The sequence below is a fragment of the Triticum urartu genome, chromosome 4, assembly GCF_003073215.2.
Source record: "Triticum urartu cultivar G1812 chromosome 4, Tu2.1, whole genome shotgun sequence".
NCBI classification, from domain to species: domain Eukaryota; kingdom Viridiplantae; phylum Streptophyta; class Magnoliopsida; order Poales; family Poaceae; genus Triticum; species Triticum urartu.
Window position 1 is genome coordinate 594,443,856 of NC_053025.1, and position 7,711 is coordinate 594,451,566.

Below are 7,711 nucleotides of genomic sequence, written 5' to 3' on the forward strand. Positions count from 1 at the left end.
CGAGTCCAAAAAAAGAGGCAGAAAGAGAGAAAGTAGAAATCAGACTACAGTCGACTGCCAGCAGTCCACCATAGTCTCGGGGACTACACCCAGTGGGTGCACTTTGCGTGCCCCCACCGGTTCTGATCCCACTCAACCAGACCGAGTGGAAGAGACAACCTATTTATACATTCGACAAAATACAAAGACTACAGTCGACTGCCAGCAGTCCACCATAGTCTCGGGGACCACACCCAGTGGGTGCACTCAGCGTGCCCCCACTAGTTCAAAAAATTCAATCAACACACCCAGTGGGTGTATAGATGAAAAGATTTTCAGAAAGAGTCTTCAGATAGCATATCCTAACAGAACAAGCAGCGACCGACTAACCTGAACGTTGCTCTGGAGAGCCGAGCTGGCATCATAGGCGGCTTGGCTGGCGTCCCGCACCGTCTTCATCTTCTCCATCATAATGCCCGCCTGGCGTATGGCTTCCCTAGCAGCATTCACCTCGTCCTTTGGGACATGATGGGTCGCAAAAACTGAAGGCGGGTCGACAGGGGCCCGAGCAGTCGACGAAGAAGGCAAGGCGCTCGACAGTGGCTCGGCGAAGGTAACATAACCCCGATTGACGTCGCCAGTGTCCTGAACGACTGGTTCCGCCCTCGGCGTCGACTGTAGCGCCTCACTTACAGGAGCTCGCCTATTCTTCCTCGTCAAAGGCCTCTCGGACTCTTCATCATCATCAGGGAGGTCAATAATGTTGGGAGCTGTGCAAAGTTTAATTACCAAAATCATGTCACCCAATGATGCACATTGCAGTTGAATCGACCGAATAAAGATAGTATGACAGAAACCATACCCGGATTAGAAGTGACCGCATCCTCCATCACCTCATCATCAGCCCTATAAGCTGAGGTCCCAGAAGTGGCAGCGCTGACAATTCCAAAGTTCGTCCAGTTAAAACAAGAAAAACAAACAGCGCGGAGCGTCGAGTGAATACAAAGAGAGACACTCACGTGGAGGAGACGGGGATATCAATCTTGATCTTCGGCAACGCCTTCCGAGTCCTCGGCTCTGCAACTTTGGGGTGCTTTGGCGCCTTCTCAGTCGGAGTTGGTGAAGAGATCCGAGGACGCTTCAAAGACTGACCTGCCGGAGTGGTTGCCTTGTCGCAGGCACTCGGCCGTTCTTGGTCGAGCTTGGATTGCCTCTCCTTGCGAGGAGGCGACTCGACTTCTTCTCCATCACTTGAGCCGTCGCTTCCTCCATCTCCTTCACCATCGAAAGTCCATTCGCCACTGTCGCCGCCACTCGCCTCGCCTTCCAGTGCTTGCTCTTGCTCCCCGTTTGGCATCGAATACATTTCAATAATGGCCTGAAAGAAAGCAGGGAGAACAAAGTCAGTCGACGCAATATAGACAGCTGCGCGAGTGAATTCAGATTACAAGCAAAAACTCAGAATCAGACCTGCTCTGGTGCATGAGACTGGTCGAATGGGGGAACTCTCCTGGCTCCCCTGGGATTGTCCTTGTTCCCGGTAATGCCCGACAGCCACTTCTCCAGTGTGTCGTCGTCGACCTCCTCCGGGTGGATCCGAGTGGAGTCTTCAAGACCCGAATACATCCACATCGGATGGTCTCGAGCTTGAAGAGGCTGGATGCGCCGCTGAAGGAAGACCTCCAAGAGATCCATACCAGTGACCCCGTCACGAATAAGCTGGACCACGCGACTGACCAACACCTTCACGTCCGCCTTCTCCTCCGGGAGCACCTTCAAAGGGGAGGGTTTCTCCACTCGGTCCATGGTAAAGGGAGGGAGGCCAGTCGATTGCCCTGGCGTCGACTGGTCTTTACAGTAAAACCAAGTCGACTGCCATCCGCGAACTGAGTCAGGAAGAATCATGGCCGAAAAGGAGCTTTTCCCTCTCATCTGGATGCCAAGACCCCCACACATCTGAATCACTTGGGTCCTCTCGTCACTCGGGTTGGCCTTTTTCACTGTTTGGGAGCGACAAGTGAAAATATGCTTGAACAGACCCCAGTGAGGCCGACAACCCAAGAAATTCTCGCACAAAGAAATGAAAGAGGCGAGATAAACGATTGAGTTCGGGGTAAAATGGTGGAGTTGTGCCCCAAAGAAGTTTAGAAACCCTCGAAAGAAAGGGTGAGGAGGCAAGGAAAACCCACGGTCGACGTGGGTGGCAAGAAGAACACGCTCACCCTCCTGAGGTTGCGGCTTAGTTTCCTTCCTCGGAAGCCGCGCCGAGTCATAGGGGATCAGCCCCCCTTCGGCCAGGTCGTCGAGGTCTTCTTGGGAGATCTTTGAGTGGATCCAGTCGCCCTGGATCCAGCCCTTCGGCAGGCCGGTCCGCGAGGAAGATCCGCCCCGGCTAGTCGCCTTCCCCTTCGACCTCGCCGTCGCCTTCTTTGCCCGCTCCAGAGCCGCCGTCTTCTCCTTCCCCATTTTCGCCGGCGAGACGCGTACGGAGCGGTGATGCTGGGGCGAGAGCGAGCGCGATGGAGGGGCGTGAAGAGGAGTAGAGGAAATGGGAACGCACTGGTCGGGAGACTCCGGTCCAACGCCTTATATGGGGCCGCTTCCAAGTGGCTGACGGGTAGGCCCAGGTGGCTCTGTCAAATCCCGTAACGATCGCGCGCGCGATACGTGGCGAAAAAGGCGGCGCGGGGATCGAGGCGGCTCCGCTCTATCCCATCCGATTCCTGCGCCCCCCCATCCCGCGCGCTTCCCAAAAATTCGGATCCCACGAAATCTGCGGGCAGCAAACAACTTGTCAGACCAAAGATCTCCTCCGCACCGTCACTCAGAGCCTTACAAATAAAGAAACTCACTCGACGAAGAATTAAGAATGGATCAGGGCGACTGAAAAGGAAGTTGCTGTCTTCTCTCAGGTCCGTTGATCCGAAACAAGATATGCTCATGGCATGAAAAACGAGTCGGAGAAGTTCTCAATTCCTTCCCCACTCAAACCTCGATCCATTCGGGGGCTAATGATGAAGCTATGTACCTAGGGTAGGGTCATGGGCCTGTCCTAACTACCCTATCCAAGGACATCTCTAGAAGAAATCACCTTTCAATCGACTTGGAGGTGTTCCACTCGACAGACTCGAAGACACTCGACCAAGAAGCAATCACTCGACCAAGATCTAACCACTCGACGGCCAGGAGACCTAAAGTCACTCCACACGCTAATGGTCGGTCATTAAGTAGCTTTTATGGTCATTATAGCACTTTATTACTAGCGTTACCAGTAACGCCCTGCCTTAATGTACATTGAACCCTTTGTAACGTGGGCTGGCCGGGGTCCTAGCGCACTCTATATAAGCCACCCCCCTCCTCCGAAACAAGGGTTCACACCTCTGTAACTCATACTCACATAATCCAGTCGACCGCCTCCGGGCTCCGAGACGTAGGGCTATTACTTTCTCCGAGAAAGGCCTGAACTCGTAAACCTTGCGTGCTTACAACTTCTCCATAGCTAAGGCCTTGCCTCTCCATACTTACCCCCATACTTCCTTAGAGTATGCGATGCCCCCCTCTCCATACTTACCCCCCTTGCGTGCTTACAGCTTCTCCATAGCTGTTGCTGCCCCTTCCTCCCGTCGGCCGCGCCGGCCACGCCGGTCGCGCCCAACCCCGTCGGCCACGCCCCGTCGCCCACAGGCCATGCCCCGTTGCCCGTCGGCCGCGCCCCGTCCCTGCTGGTCGCGCCCCATCACCGCACCGGTCGCGCCCAGCCTCGCCGGCCATGCCCCGTCGCCTCCGTCATCCGCGCTCAGCCTTGCCGGCCATGTCCCATCGCCTCCGTCGTCCGCGCCTTGCTCTATTGCGAAGCGAGTCGTGCCCCTTTGTCTGCCGCGTTGGGAGGATTCCAGCGGCCATGTTGAGGTCATGGGAGGCCACGACGATGTCGAGCTCGTCCAATTCGGACCGGCGGCGATCGATTGCGGCGTCTAGCAGCCTTTTTCGATGTGCGGTGATGAATTCCGGCGAGTTTAGGGCGGATTCCGGCAAACTCCGCGGCGGCGTGTTTGCTCCGACGAGGTTTGACCGGTATACGGGGCCCCTAAATTCGGCCTTCCAATCTCCAAAGATAAGGGTTTCAGGTGTGCATTTGCGGTGGCCCTTAAAAATTTTACTGGTTGGACCACTTTTACAGTTTCTGTTCTGGACACTTTTTTTGTCCAAAACTGTAAAACGCAAAAAATTTGCGGGTTTGACCACTTATGCGGGGTCTTCTAGAGATGCTCTAACATGTTGGTGAGCGTTTATGAAGAAGTTGTGAAGCTGGACATTTTTTTGGTGAAATTATTTTTTTTGCAGGGATTTTGGTGTGATCGTGGCTGTAATGAAGTAGTTGAGATGGAGTTCTCTGTTATAGTTATTGTTCTGGACCTGAATATCCAGCGAACATCAGATTTTTTGGCATGGTAAATCGAACGTTTCTCATGGCAAGTTGTATTCGCCGAGGATGACCAGTTACTTGGCGAGCATGTCAAATATGCCTCAATTCATTTTGTGCTAGAAAAGTATTATGCTTGCAAACTAAATTTACCATTCCTGCCCCAATATAAATTGCCATGAAAAACGTGATTTTCCGTGTTTAAACTCTATTGTCTGATATTTACCATTTTGGGTTTGTTGTTGGGTTGCCTGTGATTGAGCTGGAGGAATTGCAATGATCTAGGAGTAGTTATTTTCCGGAGTTTATGATGTAGTTTTGCTGGAGTTTTATGTAGCGATCTTGGGGAGTAACTTTGGATGTGTGGGCATCATCGAACTTGAGGGTAAGGCTCAGTCAAAATTTAGGTCCCCCCCTCTACGTTAGCGCATCCGTTTTCTTGCTGGACTACAAATCCTTTTTTTCTTGTTTCAGTGGGAAGAGCAAGGGGCATTGCCCCGGAGAAAGAGCAAGAAAACGGATGAGCTAACGCGCAACGGCTTTCGCGCTAGTTGCTTAAAAAATCGTATAAAAATCAAGCAAGAAAACTAAAGAAAGCGTTAGCGCATTGGACTCGAAATCCAAATTGTGCTAGCTGACAAAGAAAAAACAGAATATAACAGAGAAATATTGGTTCTGACTGGTTGGTAAAAGGACTCTAAATCCTTTGAGTGGTTCGATTCCACAACAGAACAAAGAATGAAATGAATTAATGAAAGCCATGACCATGCCTCCAGTAGGAAGATCGAGGCGCTTCAACCCCTCTTTCGCCTCCCAAAAAGCAAAGTTGGCTTGACGAGCGCAGATGAGGAAGCGGGAGCAATAAAACCAAGAATCTCTTTCTTTTCTTTCCAAATACTTTATGAAGAGTTCTTATTCAATCACATTCCTATCTATATCACTTATTAATATGGGGGTGTGCCTGCCAGTTGGACAGAATGTACGAAGGTAGTTCGCGTTCGTCAGGTTACTCGAAAGCGGTGCTTGGTTCAAAAAAAGCTTATGAGTTGAGTTCGTCCTCAGCTACGGATTGGGGGCAGCATTCTCAGATTACTTGACTTGCTGCTAGCTTAGAGGAGAGAAAAAAAATCCCGCTTTCATTTACCTTTAAGTCTGAGAGAAGGCTTTTTCTTTCTATTAAAAGATCACAAATCAGAGGGGTGATCAGTCGTCTTTCAATCCTTCATCTTCTTATGAGTAGCCATTCCCCGTAGAACGCTGTTTTTAGAGCTCTCCTTTTTTGGAAACTTTCATTGCGCATAGTACGAAAACCAACAGAAACGGTACCTTTCACATTGGTAAGTCAAATCCTGGTGAAGACATCACGAGCAATGACACGACGACATCATCTCCACTCAAATGCTTCTTATTCCCGTGTTTGATCTTATCCATCTCTGCCCCGCTTCCATGTGGGCAGAGACCCGCTCGTAACGATTTTTTTCTTTTATGGCTGGGTGGGCAAGAAAAGGATTTGACTCTTGAAGATATCAACTCATACGCCTGCTCCATACATTCAAAAACATTTTTGGTACTTTCTATGAGAATGGATAAATAGAAATGGGTACATTCCTCTTTCTCTTTCTGGCCAAACTACCCATAAAAAAGAAGAGAGAGAGCTGTAAGAGCGGTAAAAGCAAGCTCGGTGGCCCGGTTTCACTACAGGTTGATATATCCTTTTGAAAGAAAAGTAAATTCGCTATGCTATAAGGTACCAATTCATCAAGGTATAAAACCACATCTACAGTGGGATAGGGCCCTTGCTTTCCCAACTGGAGCAGGAAACTTCCAACCAAATAGGAGGGTGTACGAAAGCAGTGAAACCGATATATCTGTTGAAGGCGATCCCACCGGTCCTATTTATTAAGTTGCAATGGCGAGTATCTTTGGACCCCAAAGAGTTGTATAAGTTGGAAAATGGAGATTTGCCTGTGGCATTGGCCGTTGGGCAGCTAGGTGACCGAAATACAAATTTTTTCCACCACTTTGCAATTGCAAGAAAAAAGAGGAATCTGATCAAGTACTTGATGAGCGATACTGGAGATCGAATAGAAGGTAATGACTTACTCGATGCACATATTTAGGGAAATAGTGGAGGGTGCTTGGTAATATTCCATTCCTTGAAAGCCAGTGGATACTAGAGCCAGTGAAACGGTTGCTACTAAAGCGTAAACTGCTCGTTTTTCCTTCCCCGCAGGAGGCCCATAGCGAGTTACAATAGTGCCAGTTCTTGTATGGAAGGCCGTAATTCCGGTAACCTCGACTGCTCTAAGAATGATCCGGGCTAGCCGGGCACATCACATCAAAGTTAGGTCATTTGTCAAAAACATGGCAAATAGCTCAGTTGGTTTGGTAAGGGAGCTATTCTCTCACTTAAACCACTCCCATATTAGGTATTCTATCTCGTCTTAAAGTTCCCCCGCATTACCCATAACTTACCACCTGTATCTCCGGAACTCAAATCGCAAAATGACAATGCTTTCGATAGTCTGTGAAAATAACAGACTAAGCCGTGCCGTAAGGGGGGCATTCTCCACACGGGACGGGGCCAAGGCCTTCATGTATGGGTGACAGATCGGCCATAGGAGTACTCCGGGATATACACCAGGGCAACTAATGTCGAGCATACGATGATGCCGCCCGTTTTCATTTCGTGAAAGTCCCCGGCAGAGGAAAGGGCTGTAGGTGATGGCGCGTTCTGCTTCTTAGGGTTTGGAAGGCTGTGGGCGAGGAGGGATTCGAACCCCCGACACCGTGGTTCGTAGCCACGTGCTCTAATCCTCTGAGCTACAGGCCCAGCTGTCTCCACTGGATCTCTTCCCGGGGGTACCCCTTCATTTCAGGTTAAGAAGATGGGAAAGCGCCTTTCTCTCTATAAGAACAGTGCGTTCCGAGGTGTGAAGTGGGAGAGAGGGGATGTGATGATTGAGGTTTTGAATAAGACGACCTTTGCATTTTAGATTTGGATCTTGTCGAGACGAAAAAGGAACCCATCTTTTCGATTGAAAAATGTGAGTCTGTTTTGCCCACTTTATCCATCCCCCTCTATCAAAATGATCAAAAAGGCATTTCAAATGCTTCTTATTCCCGTGTTTGATCTTATCCATCTCTGCCCCGCTCAACAGAGGGATCCGAATCGAACCTAAATGGGAATGACATGAAAAATCTTTTTCAAAACCTATCATTAAGGGCGTGACGACGATATACGAGAGGAATAAAAAAAAAACTCGTGATTGGTGTGGAGGGGAAGATCTGCTTATGAAATTGTTCAAG

At 49.8% G+C, this 7,711-nt stretch overlaps 1 non-coding gene across 1 annotated transcript; it reads right to left on the minus strand.

The window, feature by feature from the left end:
• Positions 1 to 7,161: 7,161 nt before the first annotated feature.
• TRNAR-ACG lies at positions 7,162 to 7,235 on the minus strand. Its single transcript has one exon. It is a non-coding gene; the product is annotated as a tRNA-Arg (tRNA).
• Between the last annotated feature and the right edge of the window lie 476 nt (positions 7,236 to 7,711).